Source organism: Bombina bombina, chromosome 1, assembly GCF_027579735.1.
Source record: "Bombina bombina isolate aBomBom1 chromosome 1, aBomBom1.pri, whole genome shotgun sequence".
NCBI classification, from domain to species: Eukaryota; Metazoa; Chordata; class Amphibia; order Anura; family Bombinatoridae; genus Bombina; species Bombina bombina.
In genome coordinates, this window is record NC_069499.1 from 834,897,040 (window position 1) to 834,918,727 (window position 21,688).

The following is a 21,688-nucleotide window of genomic DNA, read 5'->3' on the forward strand; positions in this document are numbered from 1 at the left end:
ATCAGTCTGCTTTTTTGTGTCAGGCTCACCGCGTATACTGTGCCCACTTGCCCAGTGCCACGACTCATATCTTGTTTAATAGTAGTGTAAGTGTACATTTAAAAAAAAATAAACTTTTTGGATTGTGAAACATCAGTCTGCTTTTTTGTGTCCGGCTCACAGCGTATACTGTGCCCACTTGCCCAGTGCCACCACTTATATCTTGTTTAAGTGTAAGTGTACATTTAAAAAAAAAAACTTTTTGGATTGTGAAAGATCAGTCTGCTTTTTTGTGTCAGGCTCACAGCGTATACTGTGCCCACTTGCCCAGTGCCACCACTCATAATTTGTTTAATAGTAGTGTAAGTGTACATTTTTTAAAAAATGACATGCAGAGGCAGGCCACCACAATCATATTTGTTATAACAGTAGTGTAAATATTTAAAAAAAAAAACTTTTTTGAATGTGAAACATCAGTCTGCTAGTGCAATTGAATTGCAGTTTCCTGCCTGCCAGCGTGTGTGCCAGGCCCACTTGCCAACTAGGGCCACCAATCATATTTGTTATAACAGTATTGTAAATATTTAAAATAAAAACTTTTTTGACTGTGAATCATCAGTCTGCTAGTGCAGTTGAATTGCAGTTGCCTGCCTGCCAGCATGTGTGCCAGGCCCACTTGCCAACTAGTGCCACCAATCATATTTGTTATAACAGTAGTGTAAATATTTTTTAAAAAAAACTTTTTTGACTGTGAAACATCAGTCAGCTAATGTAATCTAATTGCAGTTGCCTGCCTGCCTGCCAGCGTGTGTGCCAGGCCCACTTGCCAACTAGTGCCACCACTCATATCTGTTGTAACAGTAGTGTAAATTTTTTAAAAAAAACTTTTTTGACTGTGAAACATCAGTCTGCTAGTGTAATCTAATTGTAGTTGCCTGCCTGCCAGCGTGTGTGCCAGGCCCACTTGCCAACTAGTGCCACCACTCATATCTGTTGTAACAGTAGTGTAAATTTTTTAAAAAAAACTTTTTTGACTGTGAAACATCAGTCTGCTAGTGTAATCTAATTGTAGGTACTTGCCTGCCAGTGTGTGTGCCTGGCCCACTTGCCAACTAATGCCACCAATCATATTTGTTATAAAAGTAGTGTCAATATTTAATAAAAAAACTTTTTTGACTGTGAATCATCAGTCTGCTAGTGCAATTGAATTGCAGTTGCCTGTCTGCCAGCGTGTGTGCCAGGCGCACTTGCCAACTAGTGCCACCAATCATATTTGTTATAACAGTATTGTAAATATTTAAAAAAAAAAATTTGACTGTGAAACATCAGTCAGCTAGTGCAATCTAATTGCAGTTGCCTGCCTGCCAGCGTGTGTGCCAGTCCCACTTGCCAACTAGTGCCACCACTCATATTTGTTATAACAGTAGTGTCAATATTTAATAAAAAAAACTTTTTTGAGTGTGAAACATCAGTCAGCTAGTGCAATCTAATTGCAGTTGCCTGCCTGCCAGCGTGTGTGCCAGTCCCACTTGCCAACTAGTGCCACCACTCATATTTGTTATAACAGTAGTGTCAATATTTAATAAAAAAACTTTTTTGACTGTGAAACATCAGTCTACTATTGTAATCTAATTGAAGTTGCCTGAATGCCAGCGTGTGTGCCAGGCCCGCTTGCCAAGTTAGTGGCACCACTCATATTTGTTGTAACAGTACTTTTAATATTTAAAAAATAAACATTTTTGACTTTGAAACATCAGTCTGCTTTTTTGTGTCAGGCTCACCGCGTATACTGTGCCCACTTGCCCAGTGCCACGACTCATATCTTGTTTAATAGTAGTGTAAGTGTACATTTAAAAAAAAATAAACTTTTTGGATTGTGAAACATCAGTCTGCTTTTTTTGTGTCCGGCTCACAGCGTATACTGTGCCCACTTGCCCAGTGCCACCACTTATATCTTGTTTAAGTGTAAGTGTACATTTAAAAAAAAAAAAACTTTTTTGATTGTGAAAGATCAGTCTGCTTTTTTGTGTCAGGCTCACAGCGTATACTGTGCCCACTTGCTCAGTGCCACCACTCATAATTTGTTTAATAGTAGTGTAAGTGTACATTTTTTAAAAAAATGACACGCAGAGGCAGGCCACCCCACAGGGGCCGTCGTGGTCATGGTGCTGTGATTCCCTTAGACCCTACAACTGTGATTCCCTTAGACCCTACAACTATGCACAGTGTCCAGAGGCCACATGCCATGGACGCGAAAAGTTCTGAGGAGGACCTAGTTGAATGGCTAACACAGGACACCCAATCTTCTACAGCATCCGCTCCTAGTCCTAACCTTGACGCACCATCCACCTCCAGCTTAGCTTTGGGCACCTCTCAAGTGACCAGTGCCACTCGCCCGCCCGCCTGCCGCCACCACCAACACTAGCACCACAGCCGCTTCACTTGATCTGTCAGAGGAGTTATTGACACATCAGTTGGAAGAAATGAGTGATGCTCAACCATCATTGACAGAGGATGTAGATAACAGTGATATGTCTCAGTCAGGCAGCATTACAGACATGGATGTACGGTGTGATGATGATGATGTTGTACCCGCTGCTGCTTCCTTTGTTGATTTGTCAGATACAAGTGAAGCGGTTGATGATTATGTGTCCGTGGATGTCACGTGGGTGCCCACTAGAAGAGAAGAAGAAGAGGGGGAAAGTTCAGATGGGGAGACAGAGAGGAGGAGGAGGAGGAGATGAGTTGGAAGCAGGGGGAGGTCGTCGCAAGGAGCTAGTGTCACAGTCAGACAGCATGCATCGGCACCCGGGGTTAGCCAGACAGCACGCCAATCAACGCATGCTGTTGCCACCACCAGAATGCCGTCATCGCAGAGCTCAGCAGTGTGGCATTTTTTTGTGTGTCTGCCTCTGACAACAGCTTTGCCATTTGCAACCTGTGCCAAAAGAAACTGAGTCTTGGGAAGTCCAACACCCACCTAGGTACAACTGCTTTGCAAAGGCACATTGTTCACATCACAAACGCCGATGGGAAGAACACATGAGTAGATGCAGCACACAAACTCAAAGCTGCCATCCTCCTCCTGGTCCAGCATCTTCAGCCATGTCAACCACTGCTGTCCTCCTTGCCCCTCTCAACCATCCTACACTCAGTCTCTCTTACGTAGCAGTTCCTGGTCATCTGCCCACAGTCAGGTGTCTGTCAAGGACATGTTTGAGTGTAAGAAGCCAATTTCCCAAAGTCACCCCCTTGCCCCCCTTGCCCGGCGTCTGACAGCTGGCTTGTGTGAACTCTTAGCCCACCAGCTTTTACTATACAAGCTGGTGGCGTCTGAGGCGTTCAAAAAATTTGTTGCTATTGGGACACCGCAGTGGAAGGTACCCGGCCGAAATTTCTTTTCACAAAAGACAATCCCCAACTTGTACTCGATTGTGCGAAAGGAAGTAATGGCATGTCTGGCACACAGCGTTGGGGCAAGGGTCCATCTGACCACTGATAGCTGGAGGAGGAAGACCAAGCACAACAGGCATCCCAGGGTGCTCGTTGTTGTCACCTATCTGGTTCCCGTGGTGTTGTACATGGCTGGGGGGAAGAAGATAACTTCAGTGAGATCAGTGAGGACGAGGAACGGGACATGATTAGCTCGGCATCCAACCTTGTGCAAATGGGGTCTTTCATGCTGTCGTGCCTGTTGAGGGACCCTTGTATAAAAAAGCTGAAGGAGAAGGACCTGTACTGGGTGTCCACGCTACTAGACCGAATTCCCGCAAGTCGGAAAGGATGGAGCAGTTCAAAAATAAATTAAAAAGTATGCTTTACACAGCGTATAAGGGTGATGTCACAGCACAACGGGAATCTAACAGGGGAAGAGATGAAAGTAATCCTCCTCCCACGACCACGCCAGCAAGGACAGGACGCTTTCCAGACATGTTGTTGATGGAGGACATGCGGACCTTTTTAACTCCTATGCAAAGCCACAGCCCTTCGGGATCCAGCCTCAGAGAAAGACTCAACCGACAGGTAGCAGACTACCTCGCATTAACTGCGGATCTCGACACTCTCAGGAGCGATGGACCCCTTGACTACTGGGTGTGCAGGCTTGACCTGTGGCCTGAGCTATCCCAATTTGCAATCGAACTACTGGCCTACCCCGCTTCAAGTGTCCTGTCAGAAAGGACCTTCAGTGCAGCAGGAGGTATTGTCACTGAGAAGAGAAGTCGCCTAGGTCAAAAAAGTCTTGATTATCTCACCTTTATTAAAATGAATGAGGGATGGATCCCGAAGGGACTGACATTTGGCGATACATTAGAGTAAAAAAGGCATGATGAGATGACGAGCTGCCTTGGGCTACAAATGATACACATGCTGCTGTATTTTATCTTCGAATGCCGGATGACTTGCGTGACTTATCCGCCAACAACTAGGGTTCAAGCCGCAATGTTTTAGGGCACTTTCTAACTGTCAAACAAACATCAATTTTTCTGGCATTTGTACATGCCTATTTTTTCTGGCCTCTGGTGCTGCACTGTGGCTACAAAACCCAAACAAAAAAAAAGGCACATAACAGTGATTAAACTGTTAAGAATAGTACTACTTAACACACCACTCATATCTGGTGGCACAGTAGATTGCACGCGCAGTGCCCCAAATTTGAAGTAGGAGGACCGACCAAGCATCTTTTTCCATCTCCCGGTTCCTAAAAATTATCTCCGGGTTCCTAAAATTGATGCCATACCTGTACTCGATTGTGCAAAAGGATGGCATATGTGTTATTTCAGGCTGTTGTGCCTGTTGAGGGTTGTGGACCATTGTATAAAAAGGCTGAAGGAGAACGACCTGTACTGGGTGTCAAAGCATCTTTTTCCATCTCTGGTTCCTTCCTAAAAATTGTCTCTGCGTTCCTAAAATCTATGCCATACCTGTACTCGATTGTGCAAAAGGATGGTATATGTGGTGTTTCATGCTGTTGTGCCTGTTGAGGGTCGGGGACACCCGTATAAAAAGGCTGAAGGAGAACGACCAGTACTGGATGTCCAAGCATCTTTTTCCATCTCCCGGTTCCTAAAAATTGTCTCCGGGTTCCTAAAATCGATGCCATACCTGTACTCTATTGTGCCAAATGATGGCATATGTGGTATTTCATGTTGTTGTGCCTGTTGAGGGTCGTGGACCATCGTATAAAAAGGCTGAAGGAGAACGACCTGTATTGGGTGTCCAAGCATGTTTTTGTTCAATTTCCCGGTTCCTAAAAATTATCTCCGGGTTCCTAAAATCGATGCCATACCTGTACTCTATTGTGCAAAAGGATGGCATATGTGGTGTTTCATGCTGTTGTCGCTTTTGAGGGTCGTGTACCATCGTATAAAAAGGCTGAAGGAGAACGACCTGTACTGGTTGTCAAAGCATCTTTTTCCATCTCCCGGTTCCTTCCTAAAAATTGTCTCTGGGTTCCTAAAATTGATGCCATACCTGTACTCTGTTGTGCAAAAGGATGGCATATGTGGTGTTTCATGCTGTTGTGCCTGTTGAGGGTCGTGGACCATCGTATAAAAAGGCTGCAGGAGAACGACCTGTACTGGGTGTCCAAGCATCTTTTTTGTTCAATTTCCCGGTTCCTAAAAATTATCTCCGGGTTCCTAAAATCGATGCCATACCTGTACTCTATTGTGCAAAAGGATGGCATATGTGGTGTTTCATGCTGTTGTGCCTGTTGAGGGTCGTGGACCATCGTATAAAAAGGCTGAAGGTGAACGACCTGTACTGGGTGTCCAAGCATGTTGTTTGTTCAATTTCCCGGTTCCTAAAAATTATTTCCGGGTTCCTAAAATCGATGCCATACCTGTACTCGATTGTGCAAAAGGATGGCATATGTGGTGTTTCATGCTGTTGTGCCTGTTGAGGGTCGGGGACACCCGTATAAAATGGCTGAAGGAGAACGACCAGTACTGGATGTCCAAGCATCTTTTTCAATCTCCCAGTTCCAAAAAATTGTCTCCGGGTTCCTAAAATCGATGCCATACCTGTACTCTATTGTGCAAAAGGATGGCATATGTGGTGTTTCATGCTGTTGTGCCTGTTGAGGGTCGTGGACCATCGTATAAAAAGGCTGAAGGTGAACGACCTGTACTGGGTGTCCAAGCATGTTGTTTGTTCAATTTCCCGGTTCCTAAAAATTATTTCCGGGTTCCTAAAATCGATGCCATACCTGTACTCGATTGTGCAAAAGGATGGCATATGTGGTGTTTCATGCTGTTGTGCCTGTTGAGGGTCGGGGACACCCGTATAAAATGGCTGAAGGAGAACGACCAGTACTGGATGTCCAAGCATCTTTTTCAATCTCCCGGTTCCAAAAAATGTTCTCCGGGTTCCTAAAATCGATGCCATACCTGTACTCTATTGTGCAAAAGGATGGCATATGTGTTATTTCATGCTGTTGTGCCTGTTGAGGGTCGCGGACACCCGTATATAAAGGCTGAAGGAGAACGACCAATACTGGGTGTCCAAGCATCTTTTTCCATCTCCCGGTTCCAAAAATTTTTCCGGGTTCCTAAAATCGATGCCCTACCTGTACTCTATTGTGCAAAAGGATGGCATATGTGGTGTTTCATGCTGTTGTGCCTGTTGAGGGTCGAGGACACCCGTATATAAAGGCTGAAGGAGAACGACCAGTACTGGTGTCCAAGCATCTTTTTCCATCTCCCGGTTCCTAAAAATTATCTCCGGGTTCATAAAATCGATGCCATACCTGTACTCTATTGTGCAAAAGGATGGCATATGTGGTATTTCATGCTGTTGTGCCTGTTGAGGGTCGGGGACCCAAGTATAAAAAGGCTGAAGGAGAACGACCTGTACCATGGGTCTCAGACCGCATGTTTTATTGTTATACTTTTTCAGGGTAATCATGCAGGCCATATAGACCTCCCCCGATAGGGGGAGTAAAAGGGATTAAACTGCAAAGAACAGTACTACTTAACACAACCTTACCATGGGTCCCAGACCGCATGTCTTATTGTTATATTTTGTAAGGCTAATTATATATCATGAAGCCATATAGACCTCCCCCAATAGGGGGAGTAACAGGGATTAAAGTGCTAAGAATAGTACTACTTAACACAACCTAGTTACCATGGGTCCCAGACCGCATGTTTTATTATTATACTTTGTCAGGGTAATCAGGCAGGCCATATAGACCTCCCCCGATAGGGGGAGTGAAAGGGATTAAAGTGCTAAGAATAGTACTACTTAACACAACCTTACCATGGGTCCCAGACCGCATGTATTATTGTTATACTTTGTCAGGGTAATTATATATCATGCAGGCCATATAGACCTCCCCCGATAGGGGGCGTTACAGGGATTAAAGTGCTAAGAATAGTACTACTTAACACAACCTAGTTACCATGGGTCCCAGACCACATGTTTTGTTGTTATACTTTGTCAAGGTAATCATGCAGGCCATATAGACCTCCCCCGATATGGGGAGTAACAGGTATTAAACTGCTAAGAACAGTACTACTTAACACAACCTAGTTACCATGGGTCCCAGACCGCATGTCTTGTTGTTATACTTTGTCAGGGTAATCATGCAGGCCATATAGACCACCCCCGATATGGGGAGTAACAGGTATTAAACTGCTAAGAACAGTACTACTTAACACAACCTAGTTACCATGGGTCCCAGACCGCATGTCTTGTTGTTATACTTTGTCAGGGTAATCATGCAGGCCATATTGACCACCCCCGATATGGGGAGTAACAGGTATTAAACTGCTAAGAACAGTTCTACTTAACACAACCTGGTTACCATGGGCCCCAGACAGCATGTCTTGTTGTTATACTTTGTCAGGGTAATCATGCAGGCCATATAGACCTCCCCAGATAGGGGGAGTAAAAGGGATTAAAGTGCTAAGAATAGTACTACTTAACACAACCTTACCATGGGTCCCAAACCGCAAGTCTTATTGTTATACTTTGTCAGGGTAATTATATATCATGCAGGCCATATAGACCTCCCCCGATAGGGGGAGTTACAGGGAATAAAGTGCTAAGAAAAGTACTACTTAACACAACCTAGTTACCATGGGTCCCAGACCGCATGTTTTGTTGTTATACTTTGTCAGGGTAATCATGCAGGCCATATAGACCTCCCCTGATATGGGGAGTAACAGGTATTAAACTGCTAAGAACAGTACTACTTAACACAACCTAGTTACCATGGGTCCCAGACCACATGTCTTGTTGTTATACTTTGTCAGGGTAATCATGCAGGCCATATAGACCTCCCCATATCGGGGGAGTAACAGGTATTAAACTGCTAAGAACAGTACTACTTAACACAACCTAGTTACCATGGGTCCCAGACCGCATGTCTTGTTGTTATACTTTGTCAGGGTAATCATGCAGGCCATATAGACCTCCCCCGATATGGGGAGTTACAGGGATTAAAGTGCTAAGAATAGTACTACTTAACACAACCTAGTTACCATGGGTCCCAGGCCACATGTTTTGTTCTTATAATTTGTCAGGGTAATCATGCAGGCCATATAGACCTCCCCCGATAGGGGGAGTTACAGGGATTAAAGTGCTAAGAATAGTACTACTTAACACAACCTAGTTACCATGGGTCCCAGACCGGATGTTTTGTTGTTATACTTTGTCAGGGTAATCATGCAGGCCATATAGACCTCCCCCGATAGGGGGAGTAACAGGTATTAAACTGCTAAGAACAGTACTACTTAACACAACCTAGTTACCATGGGTCCCAGACCGCATGTCTTGTTGCTATACTTTGTCAGGGTAATCATGCAGGCCATATAGACCTACCCAGATAGGGGGAGTAACAGGTATTAAACTGCTAAGAACAGTACTACCTAACACAACCTAGTTACCATGGGTCCCAGACCGCATGTCTTGTTGTTATACTTTGTCAGGGTAATCATGCAGGCCATATAGACCTCCCACGATATGGGGAGTTACAGGGATTAAAGTGCTAAGAATAGTACTACTTAACACAACCTAGTTACCATGGGTCCCAGACCACATGTTTTGTTGTTATACTTTGTCAGGGTAATCATGCAGGCCATATAGACCTCCCCCGATAGGGGGAGTTACAGGGATTCAAGTACTAAGAATAGTACTACTTAACACAACCTAGTTACCATGGGTCCCAGACCGCATGTCTTGTTGTTATACTTTGTCAGGGTAATCATGCAGGCCATATAGACCTCCCCTGATAAGGGGAGTAACATGGATTAAAGTGCTAAGAATAGTACTAATATAAACACAACCTAATTACCATGGGTCCCAGACCGCATGTTTTGTTGTTATACTTTGTCAGGGTAATCATGCAGGCCATATAGGCCTCCCCCAATAGGGGGAGTTACAGGGATTAAAGTGCTAAGAATAGTACTACTTAACACAACCTAGTTTCCATGGGTCCCAGACCGCATGTTTTGTTGTTATACTTTGTCAGGGTAATCATGCAGGCCATATAGACCTCCCACGATATGGGGAGTTACAGGGATTAAACTGCTAAGAACAGTACTACTTAACACAACCTAGTTACCATTGGTCCCAGACCGCATGTCTTGTTGTTATACTTTGTCAGGGTAATCATGCAGGACATATAGACCTCCCCCGATAGGGGGAGTAACAGGGATTAAAGTGCTAAGAATAGTACTACTTAACACAACCTAGTTACCATGGGTCCCAGACCCCATGTTTTATTGTTATACTTTGTCAGGGTAATTATATATCTATCAAATCTATCTATTTATCTTCTATTGATTCTATCTAACTATCAATCTATGTATATCTATTAAACCAAATCTATCTATCTCATGGCCGGACTGTTTTGTGACAGCCACTTGTGTTTCGGACAAATTTGAAGTAGGAGGACAGACCAAGCATCTTCTTCCATCTCCCTGTTCCGAAAATCAAGGCCATATAGCACTCCCCCGATAGGGGGAGTAACAGGTATTAAAGTGCTAAGAATAGTACTACTTAACACAACCATGGGTCCCAGACCGCATGTTTTATTATTATTATACTTTGTCAGGGTAATTATATATCTATCAAATCTATCTATTTATCTTCTATCGATTCTATCTAATTATCAATCTATGTATATCTACCTATCATATCTATCTATCTCGTGGCCGGACTGATTTGGGACAGCCACTTGTGTTTAGGCCAAATTTGAAGTAGGAGGACAGAACCAATCATCTTCTTCCATCTCCCTGTTCCAAAAATGCAGGCCATATAGACCTCCCCCGATATGGGGAGTAACAGGTATTAAACTGCTAAGAACAGTACTACTTAACACAACCTAGTTACCATGGGTCCCAGACCGCATGTCTTGTTGTTATACTTTGTCAGGGTAATCATGCAGGCCATATAGACCTCCCCAGATAGGGGGAGTAACAGGTATTAAAGTGCTAAGAACAGTACTACTTAACACAACCTAGTTACCATGGGCCCCAGACCGCATGTCTTGTTGTTATACTTTGTCAGGGTAATCATGCAGGCCATATAGACCTCCCCCGATATGGGGAGTTACAGGGATTAAAGTGCTAAGAATAGTACTACTTAACACAACCTAGTTACCATGGGTCCCAGACCACATGTTTTGTTGTTATAATTTGTCAGGGTAATCATGCAGGCCATATAGACCTCCCCCGATAGGGGGAGTTACAGGTATTAAAGTGCTAAGAATAGTACTACTTAGCACAACCTAGTAACCATGGGTCCCAGACCGGATGTATTGTTGTTATACTTTGTCAGGGTAATCATGCAGGCCATATAGACCTCCCCCGATATGGGGAGTAACAGGTATTAAACTGCTAAGAACAGTACTACTTAACACAACCTAGTTACCATGGGTCCCAGACTGCATGTCTTGTTGTTATACTTTGTCAGGGTAATCATGCAGGCCATATAGACCTCCCCAGATAGGGGGAGTAAAAGGGATTAAAGTGCTAAGAATAGTACTACTTAACACAACCTTACCATGGGTCCCAGACCGCATGTCTTAATGATATACTTTGTCAGGGTAATTATATATCATGCAGGCCATATAGACCTCCCCCGATAGGGGGAGTTACAGGGATTAAAGTGCTAAGAACAGTACTACTTAACACAACCTAGTTACCATGGGTCCCAGACCGCATGTTTTGTTGTTATACTTTGTCAGGGTAGTCATGCAGACCATATAGACCTCCCCCGATAGGGGGAGTTACAGGGATTAAAGTGCTAAGGGGGAGTTACAGGGATTAAAGTGCTAAGAATAGTACTACTTAACACAACCTAGTTACCATGGGTCCCAGACCACATGTTTTGTTGGTATACTTTGTCAGGGTAATCATGCAGGCCATATAGACCTCCCCCGATATGGGGAGTTACAGGGATTAAAGTGCTAAGAATAGTACTACTTAACACAACCTAGTTACCATGGGTCCCAGATCAGATGTTTTGTTGTTATACTTTGTCAGGGTAATCATGCAGGCCATATAGACCTCCCCCAATATGGGGAGTAACAGGTATTAAACTGCTACGAACAGTACTACTTGTCACAACCTAGTTACCATGGGTCCCAGACTGCATGTCTTGTTGCTATACTTTGTCAGGATAATCATGCAGGCCATATAGACCTCCCCAGATAGGGGGAGTAACAGGTTATAAACTGCTAAGAACAGTACTACATAACACAACCTAGTTACCATGGGTCCCAGACCGCATGTCTTGTTTTTATACTTTGTCAGGGTAATCATGCAGGCCATATAGACCTCCCACGATATGGGGAGTTACAGGGATTAAAGTGCTAAGAATAGTACTACTTAACACAACCTAGTTACCATGGGTCCCAGACCACATGTTTTGTTGTTATACTTTGTCAGGGTAATCATGCAGGCCATATAGACCTCCCCCGATAGGGGGAGTTACAGGGATTCAAGTGCTAAGAATAGTACTACTTAACACAACCTAGTTACCATGGGTCCCAGACCGCATGTCTTGTTGTTATACTTTGTCAGGGTAATCATGCAGGCCATATAGACCTCCCACGATATGGGGAGTTACAGGGATTAAACTGCTAAGAACAGTACTACTTAACACAACCTAGTTATCATGGGTCCCAGACCGTATGTCTTGTTGTTATACTTTGTCAGGGTAATCATGCAGGACATATAGACCTCCCCCGATAGGGGGAGTAACAGGGATTAAAGTGCTAAGAATAGTACTACTTAACACAACCTAGTTACCATGGGTCCCAGACCGCATGTTTTATTTTTATACTTTTTCAGGGTAATTATATATCTATCAAATCTATCTATTTATCTTCTATCGATTCTATTTAACTATCAATCTATGTATATCTATTAAACCAAATCTATCTATCTCATGGCCGGACTGATTTGAGACAGCCACTTGTGTTTAGGCCAAATTTGAAGTAGGAGGACAGAACCAATCATCTTCTTCCATCTCCCTGTTCCAAAAATGCAGGCCATATAGACCTCCCCCGATATGGGGAGTAACAGGTATTAAACTGCTAAGAACAGTACTACTTAACACAACCTAGTTACCATGGGTCCCAGACTGCATGTCTTGTTGTTATACTTTGTCAGGGTAATCATGCAGGCCATATAGACCTCCCCAGATAGGGGGAGTAACAGGTATTAAACTGCTAAGAACAGTACTACTTAACACAACCTAGTTACCATGGCCCCCAGACCGCATGTCTTATTGTTATACTTTGTCAGGGTAATCATGCAGGCCATATAGACCTCCCCCGATATGGGGAGTTACAGGGATTAAAGTGCTAAGAATAGTACTACTTAACACAACCTAGTTACCATGGGTCCCAGGACACATGTTTTGTTGTTATAATTTGTCAGGGTAATCATGCAGGCCATGTAGACCTCCCCCGATAGGGGGAGTTACAGGGAATAAAGTGCTAAGAAAAGTACTACTTAACACAACCTAGTTACCATGGGTCCCAGACCGCATGTTTTGTTGTTATACTTTGTCAGGGTAATCATGCAGGCCATATAGACCTCCCCCGATAGGGGGAGTTACAGGGATTAAAGTGCTAAGGGGGAGTTACAGGGATTAAAGTGGTAAGAATAGTATTACTTAACACAACCTAGTTACCATGGGTCCCAGACCACATGTTTTGTTGTTATACTTTGTCAGGGTAATCATGCAGGCCATATAGACCTCCCCCGATATGGGGAGTTACAGGGATTAAAGTGCTAAGAATAGTACTACTTAAAACAACCTAGTTACCATGGGTCCCAGACCACATGTTTTGTTGTTATACTTTGTCAAGGTAATCATGCAGGCCATATAGACCTCCCCCGATAGGGGGAGTTACAGGGAATAAAGTGCTAAGAAAAGTACTACTTAACACAACCTAGTTACCATGGGTCCCAGACCGCATGTTTTGTTGTTATACTTTGTCAGGGTAATCATGCAGGCCATATAGACCTCCCCCGATAGGGGGAGTTACAGGGATTAAAGTGCTAAGGGGGAGTTACAGGGATTAAAGTGCTAAGAATAGTACTACTTAACACAACCTAGTTACCATGGGTCCCAGACCACATGTTTTGTTGTTATACTTTGTGAGGGTAATCATGCAGGCCATATAGACCTCCCCCGATATGGGGAGTTACAGGGATTAAAGTGCTAAGAATAGTACTACTTAACACAACCTAGTTACCATGGGTCCCAGATCAGATGTTTTGTTGTTATACTTTGTCAGGGTAATCATGCAGGCCATATAGACCTCCCCCAATATGGGGAGTAACAGGTATTAAACTGCTACGAACAGTACTACTTGTCACAACCTAGTTACCATGGGTCCCAGACTGCATGTCTTGTTGCTATACTTTGTCAGGATAATCATGCAGGCCATATAGACCTCCCCAGATAGGGGGAGTAACAGGTATTAAACTGCTAAGAACAGTACTACCTAACACAACCTAGTTACCATGGGTCCCAGACCGCATGTCTTGTTGTTATACTTTGTCAGGGTAATCATGCAGGCCATATAGACCTCCCACGATATGGGGAGTTACAGGGATTAAAGTGCTAAGAATAGTACTACTTAACACAACCTAGTTACCATGGGTCCCAGACCACATGTTTTGTTGTTATACTTTGTCAGGGTAATCATGCAGGCCATATAGACCTCCCCCGATAGGGGAGTTACAGGGATTAAACTGCTAAGAACAGTACTACTTAACACAACCTAGTTATCATGGGTCCCAGACCGTATGTCTTGTTGTTATACTTTGTCAGGGTAATCATGCAGGCCATATAGACCTCCCACGATATGGGGAGTTACAGGGATTAAACTGCTAAGAACAGTACTACTTAACACAACCTAGTTATCATGGGTCCCAGACCGTATGTCTTGTTGTTATACTTTGTCAGGGTAATCATGCAGGACATATAGACCTCCCCCGATAAGGGGAGTTACAGGGATTCAAGTGCTAAGAATAGTACTACTTAACACAACCTAGTTACCATGGGTCCCAGACCGCATGTCTTGTTGTTATACTTTGTCAGGGTAATCATGCAGGCCATATAGACCTCCCACGATATGGGGAGTTACAGGGATTAAACTGCTAAGAACAGTACTACTTAACACAACCTAGTTATCATGGGTCCCAGACCGTATGTCTTGTTGTTATACTTTGTCAGGGTAATCATGCAGGACATATAGACCTCCCCCGATAGGGGGAGTAACAGGGATTAAAGTGCTAAGAATAGTACTACTTAACACAACCTAGTTACCATGGGTCCCAGACCGCATGTTTTATTTTTATACTTTTTCAGGGTAATTATATATCTATCAAATCTATCTATTTATCTTCTATCGATTCTATTTAACTATCAATCTATGTATATCTATTAAACCAAATCTATCTATCTCATGGCCGGACTGATTTGAGACAGCCACTTGTGTTTAGGCCAAATTTGAAGTAGGAGGACAGAACCAATCATCTTCTTCCATCTCCCAGTTCCAAAAATGCAGGCCATATAGACCTCCCCCGATATGGGGAGTAACAGGTATTAAACTGCTAAGAACAGTACTACTTAACACAACCTAGTTACCATGGGTCCCAGACTGCATGTCTTGTTGTTATACTTTGTCAGGGTAATCATGCAGGCCATATAGACCTCCCCAGATAGGGGGAGTAACAGGTATTAAACTGCTAAGAACAGTACTACTTAACACAACCTAGTTACCATGGCCCCCAGACCGCATGTCTTATTGTTATACTTTGTCAGGGTAATCATGCAGGCCATATAGACCTCCCCCGATATGGGGAGTTACAGGGATTAAAGTGCTAAGAATAGTACTACTTAACACAACCTAGTTACCATGGGTCCCAGGACACATGTTTTGTTGTTATAATTTGTCAGGGTAATCATGCAGGCCATGTAGACCTCCCCCGATAGGGGGAGTTACAGGGAATAAAGTGCTAAGAAAAGTACTACTTAACACAACCTAGTTACCATGGGTCCCAGACCGCATGTTTTGTTGTTATACTTTGTCAGGGTAATCATGCAGGCCATATAGACCTCCCCCGATAGGGGGAGTTACAGGGATTAAAGTGCTAAGGGGGAGTTACAGGGATTAAAGTGGTAAGAATAGTACTACTTAACACAACCTAGTTACCATGGGTCCCAGACCACATATTTTGTTGTTATACTTTGTCAGGGTAATCATGCAGGCCATATAGACCTCCCCCGATATGGGGAGTTACAGGGATTAAAGTGCTAAGAATAGTACTACTTAAAGCAACCTAGTTACCATGGGTCCCAGACCACATGTTTTGTTGTTATACTTTGTCAAGGTAATCATGCAGGCCATATAGACCTCCCCCGATAGGGGGAGTTACAGGGAATAAAGTGCTAAGAAAAGTACTACTTAACACAACCTAGTTACCATGGGTCCCAGACTGCATGTCTTGTTGTTATACTTTGTCAGGGTAATCATGCAGGCCATATAGACCTCCCCAGATAGGGGGAGTAACAGGTATTAAACTGCTAAGAACAGTACTACTTAACACAACCTAGTTACCATGGCCCCCAGACCGCATGTCTTATTGTTATACTTTGTCAGGGTAATCATGCAGGCCATATAGACCTCCCCCGATATGGGGAGTTACAGGGATTAAAGTGCTAAGAATAGTACTACTTAACACAACCTAGTTACCATGGGTCCCAGACCACATGTTTTGTTGTTATACTTTGTCAGGGTAATCATGCAGGCCATATAGACCTCCCCCGATAGGGGGAGTTACAGGGATTAAAGTGCTAAGGGGGAGTTACAGAGATTAAAGTGCTAAGAATAGTACTACTTAACACAACCTAGTTACCATGGGTCCCAGACCACATGTTTTGTTGTTATACTTTGTGAGGGTAATAATGCAGGCCATATAGACCTCCCCCGATATGGGGAGTTACAGGGATTAAAGTGCTAAGAATAGTACTACTTAACACAACCTAGTTACCATGGGTCCCAGATCAGATGTTTTGTTGTTATACTTTGTCAGGGTAATCATGCAGGCCATATAGACCTCCCCCAATATGGGGAGTAACAGGTATTAAACTGCTACGAACAATACTACTTGTCACAACCTAGTTACCATGGGTCCCAGACTGCATGTCTTGTTGCTATACTTTGTCAGGATAATCATGCAGGCCATATAGACCTCCCCAAATAGGGGGAGTAACAGGTATTAAACTGCTAAGAACAGTACTACCTAACACAACCTAGTTACCATGGGTCCCAGACCGCATGTCTTGTTGTTATACTTTGTCAGGGTAATCATGCAGGCCATATAGACCTCCCACGATATGGGGAGTTACAGGGATTAAAGTGCTAAGAATAGTACTACTTAACACAACCTAGTTACCATGGGTCCCAGACCACATGTTTTGTTGTTATACTTTGTCAGGGTAATCATGCAGGCCATATAGACCTCCTCCGATAGGGGGAGTTACAGGGATTAAACTGCTAAGAACAGTACTACTTAACACAACCTAGTTATCATGGGTCCCAGACCGTATGTCTTGTTGTTATACTTTGTCAGGGTAATCATGCAGGACATATAGACCTCCCCCGATAGGGGGAGTAACAGGGATTAAAGTGCTAAGAATAGTACTACTTAACACAACCTAGTTACCATGGGTCCCAGCCGCATGTTTTATTTTTATACTTTTTCAGGGTAATTATATATCTATCAAATCTATCTATTTATCTTCTATCGATTCTATCTAACTATCAATCTATGTATATCTATTAAACCAAATCTATCTATCTCATGGCCGGACTGATTTGAGACAGCCACTTGTGTTTAGGCCAAATTTGAAGTAGGAGGACAGAACCAATCATCTTCTTCCATCTCCCTGTTCCAAAAATGCAGGCCATATAGACCTCCCCCGATATGGGGAGTAACAGGTATTAAACTGCTAAGAATAGTACTACTTAACACAACCTAGTTACCATGGGTCCCAGACTGCATGTCTTGTTGTTATACTTTGTCAGGGTAATCATGCAGGCCATATAGACCTCCCCAGATAGGGGGAGTAACAGGTATTAAACTGCTAAGAACAGTACTACTTAACACAACCTAGTTACCATGGCCCCCAGACCGCATGTCTTATTGTTATACTTTGTCAGGGTAATCATGCAGGCCATATAGACCTCCCCCGATATGGGGAGTTACAGGGATTAAAGTGCTAAGAATAGTACTACTTAACACAACCTAGTTACCATGGGTCCCAGACCACATGTTTTGTTGTTATAATTTGTCAGGGTAATCATGCAGGCCATATAGACCTCCCCCGATAGGGGGAGTTACAGGGATTAAAGTGCTAAGAATAGTACTACTTAGCACAACCTAGTTACCATGGGTCCCAGACCGGATGTTTTGTTGTTATACTTTGTCAGGGTAATCATGCAGGCCATATAGACCTCCCCCGATATGGGGAGTAAAAGGTATTAAACTGCTAAGAACAGTACTACTTAACACAACCTAGTTACCATGGGTCCCAGACCGCATGTCTTGTTGTTATACTTTGTCAGGGTAATCATGCAGGCCATATAGACCTCCCCAGATAGGGGGAGTAAAAGGGATTAAAGTGCTAAGAATAGTACTACTTAACACAACCTTACCATGGGTCCCAAACCGCATGTCTTATTGTTATACTTTGTCAGGGTAATCATGCAGGCCATATAGACCTCCCCCGATAGGGGGAGTTACAGGGATTAAAGTGCTAAGGGGGAGTTACAGGGATTAAAGTGCTAAGAATAGTACTACTTAACACAACCTAGTTACCATGGGTCCCAGACCACATATTTTGTTGTTATACTTTGTCAAGGTAATCATGCAGGCCATATAGACCTCCCCGATAGGGGGAGTTACAGGGAATAAAGTGCTAAGAAAAGTACTACTTAACACAACCTAGTTACCATGGGTCCCAGACCGCATGTTTTGTTGTTATACTTTGTCAGGGTAATCATGCAGGCCATATAGACCTCCCCCGATAGGGGGAGTTACAGGGATTAAAGTGCTAAGGGGGAGTTACAGGGATTAAAGTGCTAAGAATAGTACTACTTAACACAACCTAGTTACCATGGGTCCCAGACCACATGTTTTGTTGTTATACTTTGTCAGGGTAATCATGCAGGCCATATAGACCTCCCCCGATATGGGGAGTTACAGGGATTAAAGTGCTAAGAATAGTACTACTTAACACAACCTAGTTACCATGGGTCCCAGATCAGATGTTTTGTTGTTATACTTTGTCAGGGTAATCATGCAGGCCATATAGACCTCCCCCAATATGGGGAGTAACAGGTATTAAACTGCTACGAACAGTACTACTTGTCACAACCTAGTTACCATGGGTCCCAGACCGCATGTCTTGTTGCTATACTTTGTCAGGGTAATCATGCAGGCCATATAGACCTCCCGAGATAGGGGGAGTAACAGGTATTAAACTGCTAAGAACAGTACTACCTAACACAACCTAGTTACCATGGGTCCCAGACCGCATGTCTTGTTGTTATACTTTGTCAGGGTAATCATGCAGGCCATATAGACCTCCCACGATATGGGGAGTTACAGGGATTAAAGTGCCAAGAATAGTACTACTTAACACAACCTAGTTACCATGGGTCCCAGACCACATGTTTTGTTGTTATACTTTGTCAGGGTAATCATGCAGGCCATATAGACCTCCCCCGATAGGGGGAGTTACAGGGATTAAAGTGCTAAGAATAGTACTACTTAGCACAACCTAGTTACCATGGGTCCCAGACCGGATGTTTTGTTGTTATACTTTGTCAGGGTAATCATGCAGGCCATATAGACCTCCCCCGATATGGGGAGTAAAAGGTATTAAACTGCTAAGAACAGTACTACTTAACACAACCTAGTTACCATGGGTCCCAGACCGCATGTCTTGTTGTTATACTTTGTCAGGGTAATCATGCAGGCCATATAGACCTCCCCAGATAGGGGGAGTAAAAGGGATTAAAGTGCTAAGAATAGTACTACTTAACACAACCTTACCATGGGTCCCAAACCGCATGTCTTATTGTTATACTTTGTCAGGGTAATCATGCAGGCCATATAGACCTCCCCCGATAGGGGGAGTTACAGGGATTAAAGTGCTAAGGGGGAGTTACAGGGATTAAAGTGCTAAGAATAGTACTACTTAACACAACCTAGTTACCATGGGTCCCAGACCACATGTTTTGTTGTTATACTTTGTCAAGGTAATCATGCAGGCCATATATACCTCCCCGATAGGGGGAGTTACAGGGAATAAAGTGCTAAGAAAAGTACTACTTAACACAACCTAGTTACCATGGGTCCCAGACCGCATGTTTTGTTGTTATACTTTGTCAGGGTAATCATGCAGGCCATATAGACCTCCCCCGATAGGGGGAGTTACAGGGATTAAAGTGCTAAGGGGGAGTTACAGGGATTAAAGTGCTAAGAATAGTACTACTTAACACAACCTAGTTACCATGGGTCCCAGACCACATGTTTTGTTGTTATACTTTGTCAGGGTAATCATGCAGGCCATATAGACCTCCCCCGATATGGGGAGTTACAGGGATTAAAGTGCTAAGAATAGTACTACTTAACACAACCTAGTTACCATGGGTCCCAGATCAGATGTTTTGTTGTTATACTTTGTCAGGGTAATCATGCAGGCCATATAGACCTCCCCCAATATGGGGAGTAACAGGTATTAAACTGCTACGAACAGTACTACTTGTCACAACCTAGTTACCATGGGTCCCAGACCGCATGTCTTGTTGCTATACTTTGTCAGGGTAATCATGCAGGCCATATAGACCTCCCGAGATAGGGGGAGTAACAGGTATTAAACTGCTAAGAACAGTACTACCTAACACAACCTAGTTACCATGGGTCCCAGACCGCATGTCTTGTTGTTATACTTTGTCAGGGTAATCATGCAGGCCATATAGACCTCCCACGATATGGGGAGTTACAGGGATTAAAGTGCCAAGAATAGTACTACTTAACACAACCTAGTTACCATGGGTCCCAGACCACATGTTTTGTTGTTATACTTTGTCAGGGTAATCATGCAGGCCATATAGACCTCCCCCGATAGGGGGAGTTACAGGGATTCAAGTGCTAAGAATAGTACTACTTAACACAACCTAGTTACCATGGGTCCCAGACCGCATGTCTTGTTGTTATACTTTGTCAGGGTAATCATACAGGCCATATAGACCTCCCCTGATAAGGGGAGTAACATGGATTAAAGTGCTAAGAATAGTACTAATATAAACACAACCTAGTTACCATGGGTCCCAGACCGCATGTTTTGTTGTTATACTTTGTCAGGGTAATCATGCAGGCCATATAGGCCTCCCCCAATAGGGGGAGTTACAGGGATTAAAGTGCTAAGAATAGTACTATTTAACACAACCTAGTTACCATGGGTCCCAGACCGCATGTTTTGTTGTTATACTTTGTCAGGGTAATCATGCAGGCCATATAGACCTCCCACGATATGGGGAGTTACAGGGATTAAACTACTAAGAACAGTACTACTTAACACAACCTAGTTACCATGGGTCCCAGACCGCATGTCTTGTTGTTATACTTTGTCAGGGTAATCATGCAGGACATATAGACCTCCCCCGATAGGGGCAGTAACAGGGATTAAAGTGCTAAGAATAGTACTACTTAACACAACCTAGTTACCATGGGTCCCAGACCGCATGTTTTATTGTTATACTTTGTCAGGGTAATCATGCAGGCCATAAAGACCTCCCCCGATATGGGGAGTTACAGGGATTAAAGTGCTAAGAATAGTACTACTTAACACAACCTAGTTACCATGGGTCCCAGACCGCATGTTTTATTGTTATACTTTGTCAGGGTAATCATGCAGGCCATATAGACCTCCCCCGATATGGGGAGTTACAGGGATTAAAGTGCTAAGAATAGTACTACTTAACACAACCTAGTTACCATGGGTCCCAGACCGGATGTTTTGTTGTTATACTTTGTCAGGGTAATCATGCAGGCCATATAGACCTCCCCCGATATGGGGAGTAAAAGGTATTAAACTGCTAAGAACAGTACTACTTAACACAACCTAGTTACCATGGGTCCCAGACCGCATGTCTTGTTGTTATACT